Raw genomic sequence first — 10,404 nt, forward strand, 5'->3', positions numbered from 1 at the left:
GTTCTATCGCACGACACAGAATATAAAAGAAAGTAACATTTCCTAAATGTCCAAGTATCCCCCCAAATTATAAATGTGGCATGCAACATATTCATATATAAGGTTCTACCAGATACGGCTACGTAGACTCCCTCAGATGAACTGCTCTGATACCACTTCTGCCACACCCCAATACTGGATGAGGCAGACAACTATAGGAAAGCATACAATAAAAGTAATCAAGATGAGAAAATGAATCACTATAGAAATGGAATTACACATTAGCCAAATAAATAAAGATGACATGCAAATCTATGAATACATATGACTCCATTACAATATCTACAAAGCCTAAAATAGAATCCATGACTGTAAAACATAAAAAATATATGCTAAGCACTCGACAAGGCCTTGAATCAACTTGGAGCTCACCAACAACCACTGAGTATCCTATATTTCTATTAGGGAGATCTACTAGCTAAGAAACTATGCATAAAACATAGAATGTTGGTTCCCCGTGAGGCACATCAGTATGAAGTAATGTACTGAATATGTAAGGCATGAGATAACTATAAGTGAAATAATAGATCAATGAAATTAGGGATCAATTTATTTATGTATAGATACGGATGAACGAACGTTGCACTTATACTTATGGAAGCCTGTACATTACATGCTTTTCTTTACTTTACTATTATTTGCTTTATAATCTTTGTAAGCCATGTGATAAATATGACCAACTGATCAGGGTTAAAAGAGGATGACCCATGCTAGGCATTATACCCCTTGGATACGTTACTCATTAATACTCAAATCAGAATCAACCCATGCTACACTTTTCTTTCACCCCTAGGATACCACCCGATAATGGGATCGACCCATGCTAGGTGTTTCTTCCACCCGTGAGATACCACCCATAAATCTATGTATTGAGATCGGCCCATGCTAGTTTTTTTCCCCTGAGCTACCAAGAACATATAAACATATTTGTATTACTTTATTTTTTTAATCTTTGAGATTGTTATTTTTGTGGCCAGAATATTATTAAGCTTCGGGACTATAGACCAATATTTAGAAATATGTAAATATGCACTTGAGGCAAGAATAATGAAGTACCAAGCATTTGTAATTATAATAGCAATGTAATACTTTGGAGTGTAAATAAAAAAATCAGTACTTTGACATCTCAAATGTAACATAGGAGTATTTTGAGTGAAGGCATCTAACTCAATGTAAGAGATAGGTTTTCTAGACAGTGATAAAAATAAATACTTAGTAAACTGTGTCAATGAAAGGTACAAGAACATGAGGCCTACTTGAGCATGTGGACAGATTCGATTTAGGGATAAATACATATTCTATGTAAGAAGATACAAACTATGTAATGGAACACATTTGGATTCTGCGTTACATTATAGACAATGACAATGAGAGTGATGCCCAATGAAGGAAACATGTAATGTGTGAGAAAATAAATTATATTATCAAATAGACAATTGAAGTAAGTTTGTAGTAAATGGGCAGATTGCATACCTAACACATGAGCACACTTAGTATGTGTAATCTAGGATCTTATTGACATGTAGAAGAAAATCAAGGGATTGACTGAAGCGTAAATACACAAATCTAGTAATAAAAACATATTTGAAGTACTTTGACACGTTTGTGAGATCATAGGGAGTAGGATCGAGGTCACTAGTGACGCTGGAAATCATACATCATTTCCATATGTCCTTTACTAGTGAGAACGCTTAGGATGCTCACTTTGTTGGTACTAACACTAATATAAGATTTCATGCCAAAGAAGTTGAAAATAATATCCTTACATACCTTATCTTCCGACCAATATGACTACGACAATTCAGCCTTTCCTTTTAAATGTTACTCTATAATATAAGGACATAACAAAGCTAATATTAGAACCTACTAACATTATAATGCTACAAAAATGGTAGCTAAATACTTGACGGGCAATAAGACCATCCAAACCCCCAAACATATGATGTATCACCATACCATTCTTTAATACTTCAATAGAAGCTCCATTCAACCATTGTATAAGGTGACTCACTTCCTCACAGCAGAAACACAGATAAAACAATTTATAAATAGTCACAAAATCCATAAACCACCAGAACAACCCCTCATGTTCACACCTTTATTTTTACCCCGTACTAACATTAACCAATCCTTTTTAAGGCCAGCCATGACTTCCTAACTTCTCAATATAATAATATAGCTCCAACATCACAATATAGGTAGAAAAGTTGAGCTCACGCTTTCAATTACCATCCCATGAGTTTCAATATACAAGTATGTCTAGAATGCACAAATGAGCTAACAATTAGAAGTTGGGGCAGCACCTCGCCTTGGATATCTGAATCTATTATTTTTCCCCAATTACTATCTTTGTGACCTTTTCTAAATCACAAAATAGGAAAGGAACATTAGCACAAGCATCATATGAAAATAAACCAACAACCCAAGCTTATGACATTAAATTCTTACTTTAATCTTTGAAAGATAGTTGCAGCACCTTGGCTGCCAACACCTATATATTCACTCCCCTAACTTTCTAATATATATTTGAAACTAAGGACTTTAGAGAGGTTGTTTTAAGGATAAAAAAGTGATATTGAAAGACTTTAGAGAAACTGAATTTGATGAGAAAAAAAAGAGTTTAGGGATGATTTTTGATTTTTTACCTTTAAAGGCCTCACTTTGCTAGGTCATTCTCCTCTTTCTTTCCACCCATCATTTGACTCTAATTTAGACCATAAATGCTAAGTAGGAAATGCACCTACTTTGACAAATTAAGATGGTCAAAAGTCTAAGTAGGTGATGCACCTACTAGGATATTTTTAATAAACTCTTTGTGGGCTTGGAAATATTGGGCCTTGGGAAGCCATTCTCCTTATTTTCTATTAGTTAATTTGGGCGTCAAATAAGTCTATCAATATAGGCCTCAATTTGGCCAATTAGTCTAAATAGGTGATACATCTACTTGTCATCTACTATCTTAATTAAGTTAACCAAGCACCTCATTTATTTTATCCTTTATTTCAAATATCTTAATCCCTCTACTCTACCTTAACACTTAACTCTGATTTTAAGCTTATATACCTCCTTACAATCTTAAGTTTAAATATTTTGTCAATGATAAGTTAGTTGTGTATGTTTGGAAATATACGGGGCATTATAGTTTTTATACGACTCACACCTCCCTATATCATACCTAAGGATACGATGGTACACTCAATCGTACCCACCAACAGTACCATGGGAAAACTGTACAAGACAACTAAAACAAGCACAATACGACTTGCTTTACACCACTCATGTGTTCCTATGTGACACACACAAAGACAAGTTGTATCTTAGAAAATAGCTACCCCAAAAACACTGCCTAGTGTATGAGTGAACCACTAAGGCATCCCATATTTTGTATTCAAGGGTATGATTGGTAGCCTTGAGTCGTACCAAGTACAGTAAGTCCAAAACCAAGGAAATTGTGTAAGGGTCTAAGACTTGGGGTGTTTCTGTCTTCCCTTACTAGGATCATTCATCCTCGAATGATGGGGAAGGGTTAGAACAAGAATGAGGTAATGCATTAACACACATCAAACTTTTATTCAACCTAAAATAGAATGCAAAGACCCAATCCAAAATAAGAAGATCACCATACATCCCAAGCAGGTTTTACACCCCAACACCTCTATTTTTACCCTTAACTAGTTATAAAATAAAAATGTGAGAGGAACCATTCCTCACCTTTAACAAATTTAGAAATCAAGATGTGAAAAAGAATATACCCTACACATGAGATTCCAGAAGAACCCACATGGATACTTGGACTCTATGTCCACTTTCGCATCCCAAATGGCTTACCTTATTTGTTTGTAATCGACGAACTTACCAATCCAAGATCCTCATCAAGACTTTCCCAAAAGAACAAAGAACCCGAGATACCAATACAACCCAAAGGAACCAACTAATCAAGGACCATCCACACCTTACCCCAATACAAACTCATAGAATACCGGATGAATAGACTTATGCAAGGGCAAGTCTAATGCAACTTAGAATTTACTAGGACATACCACTACGAGAGCTTGAGTCTAGATATACAACACCTCCATGTTCAATCCTTTCCAAAGCTAAAAGGAGTTAAATTAAGTCATCGGGCTCTACTCCTTACATCTATCCCCAAACACTATTCCACTTCTATTACTATTATGACAAGAAAATCATAAGTAAAAGACATGGGCAAACCATGTCCACCCACTATAACTAAACCCCCTGACCTATAATTAAACACCCAAAATTATACAACTACTAAGCCATGCAAATAATTCATAAAACCATACCTTACCAAACCTCTCAGGTACCCAGCATAACTTATTGCTATATCTACCAACCACAACATTCTAGCCTACCATTTATATACCTACGGTATGATCTATCCGTCAAAATATCTAGCACCCTCTATCAATTTCACAAGGATTTGTTTCACTACGTATTCCTTTCCTAACCATTTCCCATGACAACAACCTTACATCACTTTGCAAAATCTTAATTATTAATAGTCACCCTAGACTATCCCTCACTTAGGGGCTTCTATATTTCCTATTTCAACACATTACCATACTTCCCAAACCATTGCCATACTAATATAAGGAGAGTAATTTAAGGAACCAAATTACAAGAGTCATCCATGCCTCCCAAGTCAAGATCCCAGAGACAGGACATTGCACTATAGGAACAAAGTACTTCACAAAAACCACCTAGACCATAATAATGAAACATCCTAACCAAACCATACCATAAGAGTAGTCCTTAAGACTGGACACGAAAAGAACCACAACCACACATACAATGAGTAACATAACACAAGGTCAAGGCTCATATCTAAGGAACAAGGCAAATGTAAAATATGAACCTTAGTCATAAGTTCTATAAGAATGCATGCAACATTAGTATAGTAATCTCTTAACCGAGCGAGAAGAGTATCACTAGAATATGCAACCTGATCTTTCCTTAAAGTCTATTGCTAAAAGAAAATTCTAGATTAACCACCAACCTTTGTCCCAAGGCTACCTAGTGCCCACCATAGACATCCAAAAACTATGAGACAAAATTGACTCCAAGGTTTCTAATTAAATCAAAACTATTCAAAATCAAAACATGGCAACCAAGGCCTTTAAAAATCATTTGGATCCAACCAAAACAAATTTATGTTCTTTTAACCATTTATGCAATGCAAAGATATAAGAATAGTCAAACTATACGACAAAATTATATTCAACAACAAATTTCACAAATAGTTTGAGGGCATATAATTTCCAAGAGCAAAACCAAGTAATTGGGGAATTCATACTACCCCAAAATCCATTTAACATTCCCATGCATCCCACAAAGTTCATAAACATAAATACAGCATGAATAATGCATCATAATCCATAAAAAATCAATTAAATGAGTAATTATGCCAATACCCTCAATTCTTCCAAAACCTATATTTAAAATAATAAATTTAATAATCAATTGCATGTTAACAGTCAAGTAGAAGGATATGGACAAAGACATGTGCAACCTCCATGATCTAACCTATCGAATGGCTAGATCCTCAGTCCCCCCACTCCCCCATTAAACCCGAACTCTTAGACTATATGGCACAACTCTGTCACTATTGTATTTTCCAAATGATTATCCTCACCCAACCTGCCAGTTTACCTCTCTAACTCCTGCATTACTATTCTTGAGCTTATCACACTCCTATTAATCAATATCAAGCATCTAGGTTAAACCTTGGGATCTACCAAGCACCATGCAATACTATCAAAATAGGCCATATAGAATGGAATATACATATAAGGTCCACCCCACAAGGAGGATGCTCTAAATTTTTTAGTCACCCACTGACAATCTATCCATTTTTAGGGAAATTATTCCTCTTACGCATGCAAGAACAAAATACAACACAAGAAAACATTAAGACTGATGAGACCTTTATCTATGAAACCCCTTAATTTCTCCATTAGATTCTTTAACTCCACTGAAGCCATTCTATAAAGAAGGAATAGAAATTTGGGCAAATGTCCTAAGCAAGAACAACTCCAAACCAACCTCCCCATTAGAAAAAAACCATGAGGGTCATCATGTAAGGAATGACCTTCCGAGTTAGAATCATTAAGCCAGACTAAATAATAAAAACGCCCATTGGAGATCAACCTCAGAGTTCTAAGATATAATATAACCTTTTCCTTATTAGCTAAGGAATGAAACCACTATCTCATTCCAAAATTAAATCTCCAGGGAGCCTAGTAAGTCTAGCAATCTAATAATCAAAACCACCAGTTTAACTAATCCATCTCTTAAATGACATTGAAATCCACCATATCTTAGTAAAATGAATCTACCAAGACTCCTTTATTACAAACAGATGCCACACACACCCATAGACTTTTTTGATAATCACAAAGTCACCTACCGGAATAGAAATAAAAAAAGAAAATAGTCCATAATAACCTTGGGACCAAAACCAAAATACTTAGCCATAAAAGAGGTCACAAAAGAGAGGGAATCCCAAACCAAGTAAACCATACACATCACATGGAAAGGAATTTTCAACATACTAGTGTTGACATCAAAAGATGCCTCAGACTCCTAAGGAATAGTAAGAACATTGAGAGAATCTTGACCACTATCGGAGCTAGAGGTAGTAGCCAATACTCTATTTGCCCAAGTGGCAACCCTTATGGGACATGCCCATTACACCAGACCCAACTGACCACAACAAAAATATTGATTCCTTCCTCCCTTGCAACAACCACAATGCGACCAACCATAAAATTTATAAAGAAAATACGATGATGTGGAATGGGCCCCATTGGCCCAAGATTAGGAACCTTGTTCCCTAGATAAATTTACCAATCTTAAAATACCTGCCTCCTAATAGAATCCTAGTAGGGAACACAAGACATAGAATAGGAGTTAGGACTCACATGACTCTTTCTATTTGGACCATTTATCACTATACCATTGCCTCCCCTTTTGTTCAGAAGACTGAGACCCTCTTACCTTGCCTATTTATAAACCTTACCTTATTTCTCCCTATACCAATATGATAGGACTGGCATGATAAAGTTTTTATTATTTGCATCAATAGAATATTATGATGACAAAATATAAAATTGTTAACCTCTCCTTCAGGTAATTGGGTAATAGTATCAGCTTCAGAGATAGGGTTACTGGAGATCGAAGGGACTCCATGGGGAAAACCAAAAGTTATGACCCTTGATCGGGACTATGCCCCATTAGTTGGACTAGATCCATCCATGTTATCCTTGATAGCATTCAAGCATATATGCAAATATACGTGGTCTACCAAGTAATATAGTGGCCTTAAAGAAAGTCGAATATCGATCCCTCAGAGACTTGTTTTAACAGCTATTCAATTCTAGTCCAACTGTTAAGAATAAATTGATGTAATATAACTAAAAGAGTTTTGAAAATTTTATAAACAAAAATAAAGCAAATGGATGAGTAAATGTAAAGACTTAAGACAATCAATGGATTAAAACCCAGGGTTAAAGCACTACGAACAATCATACTATGCTATTGAACTTCATTCCTTAAATTGCTTATCTTGGTTGTTGACTCGTAGGGTTTATCATATGATCATGGTCTCTTGACCTCTAATCTTATACCTACTTGGACATTACAACTACATCATTGAGTGAGATGTAATAATCTAATTAGATCCATTAAGATATCATCCTACATGTGAACCAAGAAAAACTTCTAGGTATATCCCTATCCTAGATGCTAATTAAAATTCCTTCTTTCATAAGACAGAAAGAACCTTACTTTACTTATCCCCACATTCTATCTTTCTATTCCCCCTCTTGAGATTACAAGGTCGATAATATATGTATTCTAAGGTTAGATACACCTTAAAATAGTTAATACTAGGATATACTAACACCAAAAGATGATAAGAAATTCAAACAAACTTAATTCAAAATTAAGTAATCATGTTCTTGGCATTAACCCCGAAAAGGGGACGTTTAGCCACTAATCGACGTAACCATAATCCAATTCAATGAATATATGATTAGATCTATTAAAAAGATAAATTAAAGAATAATAAACCTGATTTTTGTGTTAAGAAGCCTCCAAAAGTTCCAAGGATTTCCCCAAAGTAATTTGCAAAACGTGACAAGTTGTATTTATAGTAGAAGGCAATTTGACCATATGAGAATGAAGGGGGCAACGCGGGCTTTAGAACCCTAGAATAGTTGAGGCACCGCCTGCCTTAGTCCACTGCTATAAAGAGGGATCAGCTAAACTTAGACCCCTGGAGTAAAGTTGGTGCCTCCCTTATATCGCCTGGCTCACTGGAATATGCCATTTTTATGTTGAACTTTGCCTCAAGCCATTCTCCTTTTATCCAAGCCTTGTAGTGTTGTTTCCACTTGTATTTCAGCTTTTGTATCATCATATATCATCCAAGATTAACTCAAAAAGCATCCTAAATAACCAAACATCAAGAATTAGAGATCAACACAACAAAACATCAAGAACAACAAGCTAGAAACTCAAGCTAAGAGCTATTTTTGCTCATTTTAATCATTAACTTATTGTTCAACTCTTGGATTGTTCCAATTAAACTTTCAACACTACAAACAAGTTGTTCCAAAAAATATCACACATTCAAACAATTAGGAACTGATTTGACACATTATAAACCATCACAATAGACGAGAACAACACCTAGCTCAAGCTAGTAAAATTAGTTTTCTCGTTTAAACTCTAAGTGATCAATTTGAGTACAAACTTGTTTGAAAACACATTTAAACCTTGTAATCACCTACTTAAACACTTAAATGATTATTTATATCAATATTAACACATAAAGAACACTAATTGTCCTTAATACAAGGCTAAATAAGCTATGATAGCAATACTAAGGTGCATAAATACACCTAACATCAGTCCTTGAGTGGGATAGGCAAGTTTCTATAAACTTTTGGATCATTGATATAGCCAGCTATGAAGAGTGGGCCAAATAAAACTCATAGAAGATTTAAAGACCTTAGACTCCATAGCCCAAAAGTAGAATAACCAAGAAAGCAAAACATTCTTAAATGCCCCGTAGCCTCCTAACTATATGTATGGTGCACGACACACCTAAAAGCAAGACTCTACTCAACATGGGTTTGTGGACACCTAATGAAACCAAAACCTAAAGCTCTGATACCAACTTGACATGACCTGAACCAGGGCCTTGTCATAATGAGCAATCCCAAGTTCAACTAGGACTAAGAACCGCCCTCTTTACCCAACCCAAACACAAAATGCATACCTTAAGTCAGATGATGTTTTAACATATAACAAGAAAGTGTATTCACCCATATGGTGACTCTGGGATAAGTCTATATCTAATACCACCCCAACCAAGTCCAACCACCCAATAGCCAACCCAAACTAAATCAAAACCATAAGCTAATATAATGATAATAAGCCAATGTATGTATAAATATGAAACATAACAAATCCATACCATACCCACATCTATAATTATCCATATAGAGAAGCTAAAGAGTGCCTAATTGGGACATTCCCTTGACCACAAGCAAAACCAAAGTCTATGAAAGACCATAGATATATAAAGTAAACCATGACATAAAAAAATGCCTTTCAAATTATGGAAGTTCAACACTTGAATCCAACATTGGCTATCCCCAAATCCGATAACTATGTAGGAGAACTAGAATCGCCGATCCCTACATAGCATGGGTATACAATCAAAATTGATAGCTATATAGGGAGTCATAAAAGAAAGTGAAACTACGGGGTCTAACAAAATATAAACATGAAGATGAAAGATTTGAAATATACCCATAACCACATCAGGAGAACTTTACTGATCGTGTGGAGTCTGAAGAGCATATTGTCTATTCTAGAATTGCCCACTAGTCATACTAGAAGTGGTGCCCTGCTGAGCCGGTCGACCGATGGGTGCTGCTAAAAAGGTAGTCTAGCCCTGTTGGCGTTCATTTTTTTCTCTGTGAAACCACCATACACTCTTGAAACCTATGGACTTACTTTCCACATCAAAAATACACATCACTGCCATCCTTACACATACCCTGATGCTTTCTACCACACATTCCACAAAGTAGATTAGTACAACTATTATTCATACTATCTTGTGACTTAGAGCCTGGTGCTCTATCCCAACTGTCATTCCTAAACCTTGGAATTAGAGCACTAGTTGAAGATGGAATTGGGGCTGAGTACTTCTGATGGAATTAATAACGGTTACCACCCTCTGACCTTGGCTGAGAAAACTTAAAACTACATATTCTGGCCCTCTTATTCACCCTCTCTTTCTTCTTATGCTTCTCTTCCTCAATATTT

This window comes from Capsicum annuum, chromosome 3 (assembly GCF_002878395.1).
Source record: "Capsicum annuum cultivar UCD-10X-F1 chromosome 3, UCD10Xv1.1, whole genome shotgun sequence".
NCBI classification, from domain to species: domain Eukaryota; kingdom Viridiplantae; phylum Streptophyta; class Magnoliopsida; order Solanales; family Solanaceae; genus Capsicum; species Capsicum annuum.